We start from the raw sequence: 14,449 nt of genomic DNA, 5'->3' as shown, positions 1-14,449 counted from the left end.
ATGCTATAATCGAAGAAACAGCCTTTATCCTCAATAGACATATTGAACGTAGATCGTCTTCCAATCTATTACAGGATCCTGCATTCTGCTCAACATTATAGTGCCAACGCTCTGGTAAAACTTCGCGCTTTTCTAATTTTATCTCTGTACTGTACACCTTCTTAATTTTAACTTGAAAACTCGGTACTTTGTTTTCCATGCCCGAACATCATTTATAATACCTAATTTTTCTAATCCACTTTTAATCACGGCACCAATTCAAAAAATATAAATTCACTCCTAATCTATCCCTAAAACGTGACACCTGCAAACTTACAAAATTTCTAAAACCGAACAAATCAAGTGCTTCACAATCGACTTAATGTTCGAATATGTAGGTACATGTATGCTAAAGTACTCCATAGTGACCGATTTCGATCGCAGCCTCTCTGGTAAATACCTATTTCACTTCACACCGAAGCACCCGGCGGAGGTCGCCGTCGTCGTCGTCGTCGTCGCACACCCGGGCCCCGGGCGACCGACACAGGGCAGCCGGAATTACAGTTAGCCAGGTAACACGACCACTTATGGTTCCAAACTTGGAAAGGAAAAACAATTTGTTCCATTCGTTTCCCGTGCGCTCAACGACTTGCCCATTCCACCGCTCGCTCCGGCCGTCACCGTTCGAGGGAAGGCTTGCAGCAAAAATAAAAAATAAATATGAACTTATTGCTCCCACGCTTGATCGCACCAGTCTCGAATCGCGGGCAGGAGTGTAACTTTGAAGTCGTGGCGTCGTACATTTGCAGTTTATTTATTTTGTGTGGAGAACGTGCCACAAAGCTCTGCTCCTCTCGTGAAATCTCGAACGGCAGCACGCGAAACAGGCGGGCGGTAGCCAACCGTGCGGCCGATAGATTGGTCTAGCCAAGAAATTGGCAGTCATTTTTCGGCGGAGGTGCACGGCAGGCAGGTAATAGTAGATAAATTATTCTATTTGGCGAATGGAATGGGCATAGAAATTAAATAATTCCCCATTCATTCGCCAAGTGGTGTTTTGCTAATGGGGTCTAATAGGAAAATTGCCGGTTATAGTTGGGACCGGGAGGAAGTGCTCGGAAATGTGTAGTGCGCTGTAGTTGAGCTGACGGCTTTAATATCGAGTGCTTTTGGCGGAAAAAATTATGTACTTCTGACGGCTTAGTGTGGAATTCACCCAGTTGAACGTACAATTAAAACACTTGCTCAGCAAAAACACAGTTTTGTTTTTCAAGCATAACTAAAACACATTCGAAATAGTATTTATATCCTTCCACGCTCACAGTTTCAGTACCAGCGACATCGACCGCTTCGAGTTACAGTCAAAACTATGACTTTACCCCGTCCAATCTGAGTTTAAGTATTTAAAATCGGAAATCTTTTATTGCCATTGCCCTTTACATATCTCCCGTTACGATCTACTGGTGATGTGATTTTTATCAGATTAACTTTGCAGTACGTTCGCAACGGTAAAATATTCGAACGCATTCTAAAAATTTATGTTTATTATTTTTACGATCGCTTTAATTGAGTATTAACTCCATTTTTGATTGCTGATAATTTTCCGAATCCGCGAGGCCGAACCCATTGCATTGGGAATGCGTTCGCACCACACAGCAGTGCAGCGACATTTGGTGAGCGAAATTGCAAATGTGCATCATACATATGCTATCCGACAATCTCAACCACAGCAACAACAACAACAACGACAACGACGAAAGGATATCACGGCCAGACTACCAAAGTCCGCCAGTGAGTTGCAACGTACCTACCTCATAAAAGGAATATTGATAATTAATTGCAAATCATCACTCAAGTAGATGGTGATGGTGATGATGATGGTTGCCAAGTGGGTCCATTGAATGGGCCGTTCGCGGTGCGTGAGTGCCCCTCGAGTTTGAGATGCATTAAAATTCATGAGAATGCAAACCTTCATCATTTAACAGGTTCAGTAGGGAAAATGAATGTATAATAATATTATGTTTGTTCTGGAAAACAGATTCGGATTGGTTTGCTTTACGCAGCAAATGATAATATTTTGTTTTTTTGCTGCGATTTTTTTTCGGAAACCACCGAAAAGTCTCTGGGAAAAAGTTAATGTTGGAAAATGCACTTATGTGTTTAATTTTTAGTTTAAGAGTAATGGTTTCCAAGTATCTGTGAGGCCTCACATATCTACATTAGCGGAATTATGCTTTCTGAGATAATTTAACAATGTAAATTGGTTTGTAGTACCGATATCAAAATAATTAAATGTTTTTTTAAATGAATGTCTTAGAAATATTCTATTAAATTATCAAGCCATCTCCCGTGAAATTAAAAATTTATTTTTCTTAAGTTTCAATATAACACATTGATGTATTCTGCAAAATTTTAGAGCATATTGTAACAAGTAATTTTGCTAAAGACAGTAACCTTCTATCTCTTCAACGAAGATAGAAAAATACTATTCCTTATATATGAATCGTTGAAATCAGCTTTTATATTTTAGCGTTTTCTGTAGCTGTTGTATGACTTTTTCATGCTTAACAAAGTTGTACATATAGTAAAAATACACAATTTTTCAAAATATAGTATAGCTCTATATATCTTTGCTTTTTTAACAACTATAGAACTTTTTCTATAAAACTTTTAATATAAAAATTCCTTTTTCTATAAAACTTTTAATTTTAATTTTTCGAACCCGCATTAGTCGACTATGGCCAGATGGATCACATGAATTAGAAACTAGATGAAATGAGCTACAAAAACCAGAAAGTTTCATTTGTATCCGTCGAGTCGAGTAATCTGTGGTCAAAATTAGATTAGTTTTTATAAAAAAAAGTTCTACAGTTTCTAAACAAGCAAAGATAGAGATTCAAATTTGAATTCCACCAGTTGATAGAACTTTTAATTTTAAGAAACTCTTCCAAAGGATCCATAAACCTGAGACCAAGTTTTCCCACTCAAATGCACAGTTTTTTTTGTTTTTAGACCAATGTGCATTTAATTAATCAGTGTAAGAATGGAAACGGCCAGTTTTGTCACTTAAGTTCGATAACTGCCAAAAATAAATAGTCACGCTGCAAAACAGTAATTTCCATGCATCATTGACAAAACAAGTCCGATATTAATTTGGATGAATCCAGCAAAACATACACTATATACTACATTTTGAAGTGGAAAAGGCTGTTAAAATTCGAAAATAAAAGTTTGACACCATTTTGAAGTCAAACAATAACAATATTAGTCAATATTAGTAGTCAAAAACGATGTTTAGCGCTTTTTTGATACCGTCATCCGGGGCGAGATTGTGCCAAAAAAGCATATATTTTTGTTCTTTAGCTCAGTATACACACAATTGAGGAACTAAGTTGATTGCAAACCTGTCAATATTTACTAAATTGTTCAATTAACAACTACCGTAGAGATGGTTTAGTTACAATGAAACCTAATTTTACTGGAAGCGCATGAACTTTGGCAAAATCTCACCCCTTCTAGGGGGTGACATTGTGCCAAAAACATAAAGTTAAGCTAAAACCCTAAACAGTGATCATTAGCATGTTTATAAACAATACACATAAATATCAGTATAAAGTAGTTCATTTGGGACCGTCCACGAACTAAGTGGACTATTAGGGGCAGGGGGTCGGCCAGAAACAACGCATCATACAAAGAGTATGAACGAAAATAACCCGAAGAGGTCTGAAATAACTAAAACTGAGTTCGTAGTCAATGGACAGCCTTTATATAGCCAGTAGCGTTTCTAGGGTTAACAAGGGGGAGATATATGAAGGGATGTATCCTAAGGGGGCATACCTATTTGATCATTTAACAAAAATAACCATTACTTCGTTCGAGAACCCGCGGCCGCAGAACATGTGGCCTATACCACCCCCCCCTCCCCCCTCCTTAAAACTGGTACTTTATACACGGTATAATATATTCGTCTTATATTAGAGTGAAATTTCCAGAGAAAAAGTAAAAATTTGTTTAAATTATTTAGCAGACCTATGATGCTGTTTGATCCAAAAAGGATGATGCAATCTAATCTGTCGAAATATTGTGCTCAATAGTAAAGAATGTGAGTGTACTGACGTATTTTTGTTGTGATTGTTGACACAATCTCACCCCCGTGAAGCTCGAAAAGTACAAAGTTTCGAAAAATATTATTTTCGTAATCAAAACTTATCCAACGCATAATAACTTTTCAATACATTGTAAATGATTAGTTTACATACCTTCAAAATAGCAAGATGATGCGATTTATTGATTGGGCTGGTTTATGCGGAACATTTTTTACAAGCGTTATTTCCGTGTTTTTTTAATCGCGAACTTTGAATCCCTGTTTAGGCTAAATAGTTTGCTAATATTATCTGGGCTCCATTCTAAGTTATGAATAAATATGTTATGTTCATCATCATTTTGAATTTAGGTCACCAGTTTCTATAGATATAATAAATTTTCACAAATAAACATTTTTCATTTTTGGCACAATCTCACCCCCGTGGCACAATCTCACCCCGGATGGCGGTATCCAAAATGGCGAATAATGTCAAACGATCAAACTCCATCCGGAAAAGTTTAGATTATAGAGCTTATCAACAGTTCCATAAAAAATATATAGTAAAATTAGTACGGCAACAGGCTTGTTGGACCAGCATCGTACTTCAAACTAAACAGGAGATTCTTTGGTACCAAACGAAGTAGCCGTTAGCATGGTAGCAAGTAACATAGTAACGCCCAAGCAACAATTACGTTCGTATAGTGGTTTTCATGACAAATTTCGTAAAACTATGAGCTCCACCAGACCTTTCTGATGACCCCTATAAAAGTGCTTTCTGACCAAGTGGCCCACTTCTCAGAATGTTTTCATTATAAGCTCAAGTAGTCGTATCACGGCCTGCTGAAAGCAGCAATAAAATCAATTAAGGTTTCGCTGCTTGACAGCCAACTCCATAATTTAATAAAGCTTTTCGTTTTTCGCTCTGGTAAAAGCTAAATCAGTTCGCCCGCTTTGTCAACTTTAAAATAAATCCGTGAGCAGAAAAATTAAAGTTTTACTATCAGATCATTCTGCACGATTTGGTTTATAGAGACCATAATAAAATATCCCATAAAATAAATAATAAATTTTGAACAGTCAGTTAGTTTCCAGCATGCGCGCATTTAATTTTATCGTGGTTATTGATATGATAGGTGGATAAAATCTACGCCACTGAAATTTTGCAATTTTCGAAAACCGGTTGTTTTAACAAAATAAATATATTCAGTTAGTCAAATCATTTATGTTACTTCCTGTGACAGGAAACCCGATTGACAATAACTTTTTTTCTGCAAAACATTTTGCTTTGATGAGTTTTTGTTTGCGAGCTAAATCAGAATACTAGAATAAAGTGTAAATAGCAGCAAAAAAACTATTTTGTCAGAGTGTTACCGTTTGAATAGCTCTATAAAATTAACAGATTTCTTGCGGTTTAACAAGCAACCGCGATTAGATCAATTTTGATTGGTGCACCATTTTGTATTGTTACGCCACACTTATGGTAAGTTTATGAGAGACGTGGTGCAGCCAACAAGTTTTAACGTGACAATATAAGCAACCACAATTAATTTGCTTTATTGACAGTTTTATTATGGTTTTTTAGCTACCTATAAGTGTGTTTGGACTCGTCGTTTCCTCTTGGTATTGCACAATACCATAATAAAACCAAAGGTAATGATTAATACCCCAATGAAACCTTTATAAAAAATTCAAGTAAAACCAACTGGCTTTAGAATTGTTACTTAGGCGAGGAGGCCCGTACTGTTTCGAACAATCCTGTCCATTCAACTCGATCTTAGGTGACTCATCGAGAATTTCCCTTGCATTTCATTAGTCACAAGTCGCTCTTGATTTGGGCAAGCTATCTCACAAAGTTGGGGCTCGCTGTTCCTGGTACCGATGAGGAAAGAGAGCCGTTTTCGTTGCACTGTCAGCCACCATTCTTACGACGCGTCGTAATAAGATGGATTAAAAAACAAAAATATTTATTTGAATTTTTCATTTGCATTTTTTTGCATGATTAAGTTAAATACAAATATTTAGAATTATTTTTGTTTTTAATCCATCTACCGTAAAAATTGTGATTTTGGTAAGTAAAACGGTAATTTTTGCTTCATATTCAATACGGTCTAGCAAAAAAGGGCCGACCTGGACCGATGCGATCTCAATTAATTTCGGTGGCCAATATATTACTAAACATCCATACAAAATTTCACGTGCTGCTTTTGAGCAGTTTTTACGTTATTGACATTTGAAAAAAGCATATTTTTTTAGAAAAACTGTCTGTAGCTTCAGAACCGAAGGAGATAGCGACCTGATTCTTTCAAACAAAATGTGCGTTTTCTATGGATGTGAAAGTGCTCAGAAGGCATGATTTGTGAGAAATGAACACGAAAGGAGATATTTGACGTGGTTATCGACTGTATTCAATAATTCTTTAGACTTGGGTTTTATCGGCTCATCAGTCAGAAAAAACAAACGAAATTTAGCTTTGCCCTAACGTTTCAACATTATATTATGTCTTTTTCAAAGAGATAGCTATTCGTTTTGTCGTATTATTGTTTATATAGGTATCGTCATTGTGCGTCAAATGTATCGTCATGCATATAAATAAAAACAAAAATAAAAACAGAAACGTACACTAACATCACACACTAAACAATTCTGCTCATACCGCCATCACATCATTCACATGCAGCGGTTTGTCCTGCGTTCGAAAGGAGATATTAAGGAAAAACTGATTTTTTTAGGTCCACCCCGACCAAAAAACTTTAAATTGCCCCAGTCCATCAACCATAAAAGATAAGGCTTTCATTTCTTCAGTAAAGTTACTCAAAATTTAATGTTCTTTAACTTTGCAGAACATTTTATTCAGCTAACTTCTACCATAAAAAAGTTTATATTTTGCACATGCCTACTATGATGGTCACCCTAATGTCATATACAGAAAAAAATGCGGAAGTTGAAATAACAAATTTTCTCCGAAGATACTTTATACCTAGGACTAACGGTTTAAGCGTAATTACTTTTGTCCACCTAGATTTGGGTTTCATCCCACGGTGCGACACCTCGAATTACACCAGAATTTAAAAACTAGATCAATCAAAGTCAAACCAACTACCTAGCGCCACTTTGGTTATATCTGGACAAGCTCCAGGGACTTCTGGGACAACCCAGACAAGTGGCCAGTTTCGTCCATGAACAAAAACTTATCGTGCGACACCTTAAATCACACTAGAATACAATAACTAGATTAATGGAAGCCAAATTTTATATCTTGGGCCAGGTTCGGTCATATCTGGATATGTTTGGGGGACTCCGGAAACCCTGAGGGAAGTCAATAACACAATGTAGTACTTTTTTGATAATAAAGACATGTTCGGAATTGGCCATTGTGGTTCTAGGTACTCAATTTGGCTTACTTGGATCTATTTTAAAAGTTTTAGTGTGTTTTAAGGTGTCGTATGATGAGTTTTTGTTCATGTTCAAAACTGGTCATTTCCTGAAGGTTTCCGGAGTCCCCCAAACATGTCCAGATACGACCAAACTTGATCCTAGATAGCAGATTTGGCTTCCATTGATCTAGTTATAGAATTATAGTATGATTTAAGGTGTCGCACGATAAGTTTTTGTTCATAGATGATACTGGCCACTTGCCTGGGTGTTCCCGGAAGCGCCCAGAACTTGTCCAGATATAACTAACGTAACACTAGGAAGTTGATTTGACTTTGATTGATCTAGTTTTTAAATTCTGGCGTAATTTGAGATGTCACATGATAAGTATTTGTTCATGTTCGATACTGGCCATTTTTCACAGCGACAACTTAATTCGGAATATTTCCGGTTAGTCCCAATACAGCATAAAACTTCTAAAATGGTCACCAATGGGCATATGTTGCATAAAAAATCAATACCGACTGTGATTTATTTTAATTTTGGAAGTGTCATTGAAGATTTCTATTTACTTTATATGAGAAATCTGCCCTTTAAAACTTCAAAAGGGCGTAACTCAAAAATTCGTCGATAGATTTTTTCAAAAATTGGCTCAGAAGTGTAGGATAGCAATACAAACCAACTGGCATTTGCCGTTTAAATGGCCTATTTTATTTTTTAATAACGGTATTTTGAACACCGTGCTATAGTAAAAATTAAATTTTTAGGTGGTCATATTAAATTTGGTCACTTTACTGGATTTTATGACAAAAATCGCCGATTTCCCCATGAGCACCTCAACCGATTTTCATTTTAAGTCCACCATTGGAAAGCTGAGAAAAAATGCTATTCGTAGCATAACTACTTCTATCACAGAATGGTTGCGACTGAGAAGACCTGAGACTGATATGCGATTATTTAGCTTCTCGATGGTCTAAGTAATCACATATCAGCCTCTACCTTATTTTTCATTGCAATTTTCACAAAAAATTTGCTAAAGAAGTTATATTAAAGTTCTATTTCATTATATTATGTCGAAAAAATAGGAATAAACTGCGCTCAACAGGTGAAATAACCAAAACAAGAAAAATACCTTCAAACGTTGTTTTCTCAACATGATGATATTGCAGATGGGACTGATATGCGATTATAGGCAGTGTACGATGGATACGCTTCCTCAACTCTTGTACTCCGCCAAGTATTGTCCGCGGGGCATTCTAATCGTACACAACAAGGGCGCTAATGTCCTTCGTGGGTAGCGTTACAGCTTACTAACTTTACTTTAGTAGCAACGGTCCGTTATCGATCCTACGCCGAACTAGTTATGGTCCTCCAGCATTGTCGGTCTTGGACTGCCGTTCTCCAATCCCCTCGAACACCAGCAGAACGCGAATCGTCCTTGATAGCGCATATCCATCGAGTGCGAAATCTGCGTCGAAGTCTACGGCCTCTTCGTAGTTCTCTGCAAAAATAGTTGTGGCAGCTCTTTCATCGGGCATTCTGCATCGGGCATGCCGAGCCCACCATTTTTCATTTTATCATACAGTATTGAACGCAGAATTTAACCCTCAAAAACCCTAAGCACTTTTCAATCAGCTTCATTTAGCATCCGTCGCAAGAATTACTGTTCTGTAGAGTACCAGTTTTATGCGAATTTACAAATTAAGGGATTTTAGCCGCTACGTAATTCGTAGCAAACCAAATTCGCGGTTGTAGTTCCTCGTTTTGCTTGGCGGTTTACATCGCTGTCATATGTCACGACCGTACTAAGGTATTATATTACTTCAGTCCATCCAACGGCACGAAAGCGGTTGAGGTTTCACCCGCAACTCTGATGCACGATTTTGTCCGATCCGCCGTCGCACGAATCAGTAATTCTAGTTTTATATGCCACAGCTCAATAGGTTTGCCTGAATCGCACGCTGCCTTAAAGTTCACAAACAAATTATGAGCCTGCAAATTGTGCTCTCGGACATCTGATCCGTCGGAATCCAAACGGAAACGGTGTATGGAGGCGAAGAATGAACCACGAGCTCGCGCGTCTCTACGGCGAACCAAGTATTCAGAAAGTGGTTAAAGCTGGACGGATACGTTGGGCAGGACATGTTGCTAGAATGCCGGACAACTATCCTGCAAAAATGGTTTTCGCATCAAATCCGGTAGGAACAAGACGAAGAGGGGCACAGCGAGCGAGGTGGCAAGACCAGGTGGAGCGAGATCTGGCGAGCACTGGGTGCCCGCGGAACTGGAGATCAGTTGCCATGGACCGAAACAGATGGAGAAATTATACTGCGCAGGCCTTGTCATAAGACGTTAGGCCAATTAAGTAAGTAGGACTTTCGGTCACGCACGGCTAAATAGTACTTAGGCACATCCCGAGATATCTGTAGCAAACACGACTCACGGTCCAGTCGATTTATTCAAAGGAATGGCACTTGAAACGTGAGTTGACCTCCTCATTGACATTTTAACAAAGTTTAGTAACGTTTCATTTATTTCATACTAAATGCGCAACACAAGTGTGAAAGCTTCAAATATACCCACCAGCACAAGGAGGAAATAAAAACAAAACTAAGAGAAAAAGAAACTACTTCACTGAAACACTCACTGGGACGTGCTAAGCATCTTGCGCAAACAAAACGAGATTGAACGTCAGCTGCAGCAAATTGAACTGCAGATTCGCGTTCGCTAACTTTTCTAATACCGTAAAACGGGGTAACATTGATCATCCGGCTAACATTGATCAATTCAGCAAAGTTACCAGAAGTTATTCACTTATATACGACAGGGATCTAACTGATCAATGTTACCAAGGTGATCTATGTTACCACGTTTTACGGTACCAATAAAGCCATGCACGATGACTTTGGATCGCGGTTTAGTCCGAGCACTTGTTTGACTACTTAGAATACCAAACTAATCGCAAAGAGTTTTCAATGCGGTACAGTAAAGTCAACAGCGATCGTGCAGTGACCGAATTCGCCAAAACCAAAACCTCCCACATGCCAAATTTGGTTCTATTTGCCTGATTAGTTCTCTAGTTATGAGGATATTTGTATTTCATTTGTATAGGAGCCCCCCGCCCCACACTATTGAAGGGGGGAGGGGTCATAATTCCCCTCCTTAAAGGGGGAGGGGTCACCTTAGATTCACCTTCAATTCACCTTAGAAAAAAATTGTCTACAAAAACACCCACATGCTAAATTTGGTTCCATTTGCTTGATTAGTTCTCGAGTTATGAAGAAATTTGTATTTCATTTGTATGGAAGCCCCCCCCCCCTCTTAAAGGGGAGAGGGTTAAAATTCTCCTTCTAAAGAGGGAAGGGGTCTCAATGCACCATAGAAAAAATCCTTGTCTCCAAAAACACCCACATGTCAAATTTTGTTCCATTTGCTTGATTAGTTCTCGAGTTATGCAGAAATTTGTGTTTCATTTGTATGGGAGCCCCACCTCTTAGTGGTGGGAGGGGTCTCTAACCATCATAAGAACCTTTCCTGGCCCCAAAAACACCTACATGCAAATTTTCACGCCGATCGGTTCAGTAGTTTTCGATTCTATAAGGAACATATAGACAGACAGACAGAAATCCATTTTTAAAGGTATAGATTGCACGAATTCTTAGACTTAGATTATTTACTTCTGCAGATAATTCCAATGACAGACTTTCGCAGTCACTAATACATACTACTAAATATTTGTAGTGACAATCAATAATGTTAATCATGTTTACATTTGTTTAACACTGAAACCGTCTGATAGTAGATGAAAACAGTATAAGTGTAAGTGTACAAAGCGTTACAAAGTTCAAGTATGAGTGTGTGTTCACTGTGCAGAAATTTTTTGCACAAGAGTCTTATATGGTACAAAAAGCGCAATACATAATAGCGAAAATGTCTCGAGCGCCTTATTTTTTGCTTCCTAAGCACATAGTTTATGTAAATACTTATTTAAAAACAATTCATTTGATAATAAGCTAGCAAAATGAGACAAGATGTTGTGTTTCGGTTGAAAGGTATAAATAACACAATTGAAAGATTGAACGGTATAAGGAACACAATTGGTTTTAAATAAGAATTCCTAACAGGTTTAAACCAAAGCTAATTGCTGATATTTTGTTTTCCCATACTCATTTACGACTAATTTACGACTAAAAAAGCGCAAGAAACGAGCTAAAATGTAACATGTTTGTGAAATATTTCAAAGTGACGCGTATGCGTTGCATGATTGTCGTACTACCAACTACCAACAGAAAAGCTTATTTGCGCTGTTGACGGGATTTTTTTCTGATGTTTCCCTGAACTTATGTATTCACAAGCAAAATAATGTCAGATATTTTTCGCATAATAGTAATGGCTAAAATATATTTCGGTCATTCATCAACGCAATATTGTAACGTTCAAATAATCCAAACTAAAGTGCGATTTTAAATTTATCGTGAATTTTTAAGCTTTGCCATTCTACTTCCATAAAATTGATGCGTTCAAGAAATGCTTTGATAAGGAAAAATTGAGTGAAGTTGAAATAATCATAATTTTTTGACGACCTCACAAAACATGCTAATCTCTGTGAATACCTGTGGGATTCTACATTAAATATCTCTACGATCCAAAAATAATAATCTATTTCATCATATTTTTTGCGCAGTAATCGGCCATATTTATACAAGAATGCGTACACTTGAGCACACCGATATCCGAAAAATACGAAACCAATGAAAAACTTTACTGTGTGAAGTTTGTTTTGCATTAGTATACAGCATGATACAACTAATTCAAAGTTAATTTTTATTTGAAAAAGATCTTAAATTGCGACCAAAAGAACAAACACATAAATTGGAGCATTATAGGGGATCATTCAATAATGATGTCCATTGCTTATGGGGGAGGAGGGTGTCAATTTTGTGACAGGTTGTGACAAAGGGGGGAGGGAGTCTAGGAAAATGTGACATCTGTCAAAAGAAATTGCATTTTCATCAAAAGGCAGCAAAAATATGTTTCTCAATCATTCATCACTCATCGATTTATTTCGATTTCGAACTTATTGTTCCAGCTGACGGCGCTTGAAAGTCAGGCACAATTTGTGAATGTTAACTAGATAGACCACGCGTTGCATTGAAGGATTATGTAAATCAATTTCAGTTCATTTGCAATCAAAGTTTCTAGCTTTTTACTAAATATTGGATAGAAAAGTACAATGAACTCTAAAAGCTATCGTCACGATGTAGTGAAACCTGCTTCGCCGACGCAGATTGAAACTTGTTTTAAAGTGGAGCCGTGTTACTTCAATTGAAACCAAAGCTTCATTTCTTCATGGATTTGTAACAATTTGCAATTGAATGTTCGCAGTTATTATTTGTTATTAATTGTTATTTTCTATATCTTTTTAATCATATACTAACTCTTAAAAAATTAAGCTATTTTTATAAACCACTTTTTACTTTCAACACGCTTTTTAATTTTTATTTTGAGTTTGTGTGAGGAGGGGGGGGGTAGGTTGAGTTTTGTGACACAATCGGACAGAGGAGGGAGGGGGGGGGGGGTCTAAAAAAGCCGAAATTTGATGGACGTCATATTTGAAACGTTCCTATCTCAATAAAATATTGCATTGTTGCGAAAATGTGTCCAAGTTATTGATCTGCGCTGTACTCATCGTCATCGCTTCGCCCGATTGTTAATGCTGGCAATGAGGTTGCCAATAAACATCGTTCACCAGCCAAAGACGCTGATACCTGATACCGTTTTTCAGTTCCCTGATTGCCTTGTTAATTTTCTTCTATGTTGGTGGTTCCACAGCTTAGTAATCGATCATAATTCATATCCTGTTCCTGAACGCGATATGAAATGGTGAAATCAGCTTTGAAAGAGCACCAAATGAGCATGACTTATCTTCAACACAGAACCTTCCGTCCTACAGCTCACAACAGTAATCAACAAGTTTTATTCAGGAAGCAAAAAACGCTATGAATTGAAGGTTATCGTTAACGTCTAACCGCTTTGAAACATCCGAAATCAGCTGTCCAGCAGAATATTCATTATAACCGGAGCCATCTCTTAGAAATGAACCGAACTAATTTGTAAACCCAATGATTGAGCTCTGCCAGTAAATTCGGTAAAAAATTCAAAGCCTCAGTCAAGCTAGAGTCAATAGGATCGTAGCACTAGCCCCGTAATTGTCCTGTACTCCAACAGCTGGCTGCAAAGTCTGGCGAATAAGAACAGCAGGAACAGCGAAAATGGAATTTAGCACCTAGGCTTTGCTTTGCTAATAAAACTCGTTGGCTTTAAAAGAATCTAAATAAAAATGAACGTAACTTTTTTCGCATTGGCAATAATCAAAAACTAGGTTCGTCGTTTTAACACTTATAATATATCAAAGAACTATTTTGATACAAAGGTTAATTTATGAAAAAAATATAATAATAATAATATTTTTTCAGTATGAATTATCGCTAATCGTAACATACTCGAATACAAAAAAAGGCGGCCCAGCATGCGTCATACTTTCCAATAAAGGAACACATCAACTTCGCAAACGGCCATTCCAGTTAATCGAAAAGCCGTCAAAGTGCCATTCTGGAGAACCGTTTTCATTAAAATTTTACTATTTTCCCAGTGGGAATCATAAACGCGGAATCCTTCCGCCGCCGGCCAGCGACGCACCGAGCCAGAGAGCACACGATTGGTCGTTAAAGTTGTTCATCGAACAGCATGAGCGCAGCTATGATTTGCCACTGTCCAATGTCCATAGATGTGGCCATTCTGTCGTCATCGTCGACGTCGTCGTCGGCGTGCAGAATAATCGCAAGAATTCGCCCGTTTCCCACCAGACGGCGATGCGACAACAACCAGTGCGTACAATACCGACTCGTCGAAAGCTTAAATTTTATCATTTGCCGCTATCTGTCTAATATTGCCGCTCACCGAGGCTGTTAATAATAATCATAATAATCGTAACAATTTACGACATATTCGCCC

At 37.7% G+C, this 14,449-nt stretch overlaps 1 protein-coding gene across 1 annotated transcript in view; it reads left to right on the top strand.

Annotated features, from left to right (window-relative positions):
* LOC128733538 (protein grainyhead) overlaps window positions 1-14,449 on the top strand; it is a 380,102-nt gene that overhangs the window by 45,655 nt on the left and 319,998 nt on the right. The window lies entirely within an intron of this gene.

Source organism: Sabethes cyaneus, chromosome 2 (assembly GCF_943734655.1).
Source record: "Sabethes cyaneus chromosome 2, idSabCyanKW18_F2, whole genome shotgun sequence".
NCBI lineage: Eukaryota > Metazoa > Arthropoda > Insecta > Diptera > Culicidae > Sabethes > Sabethes cyaneus.
This window is presented reverse-complemented; position numbering and strand designations above follow the sequence as displayed.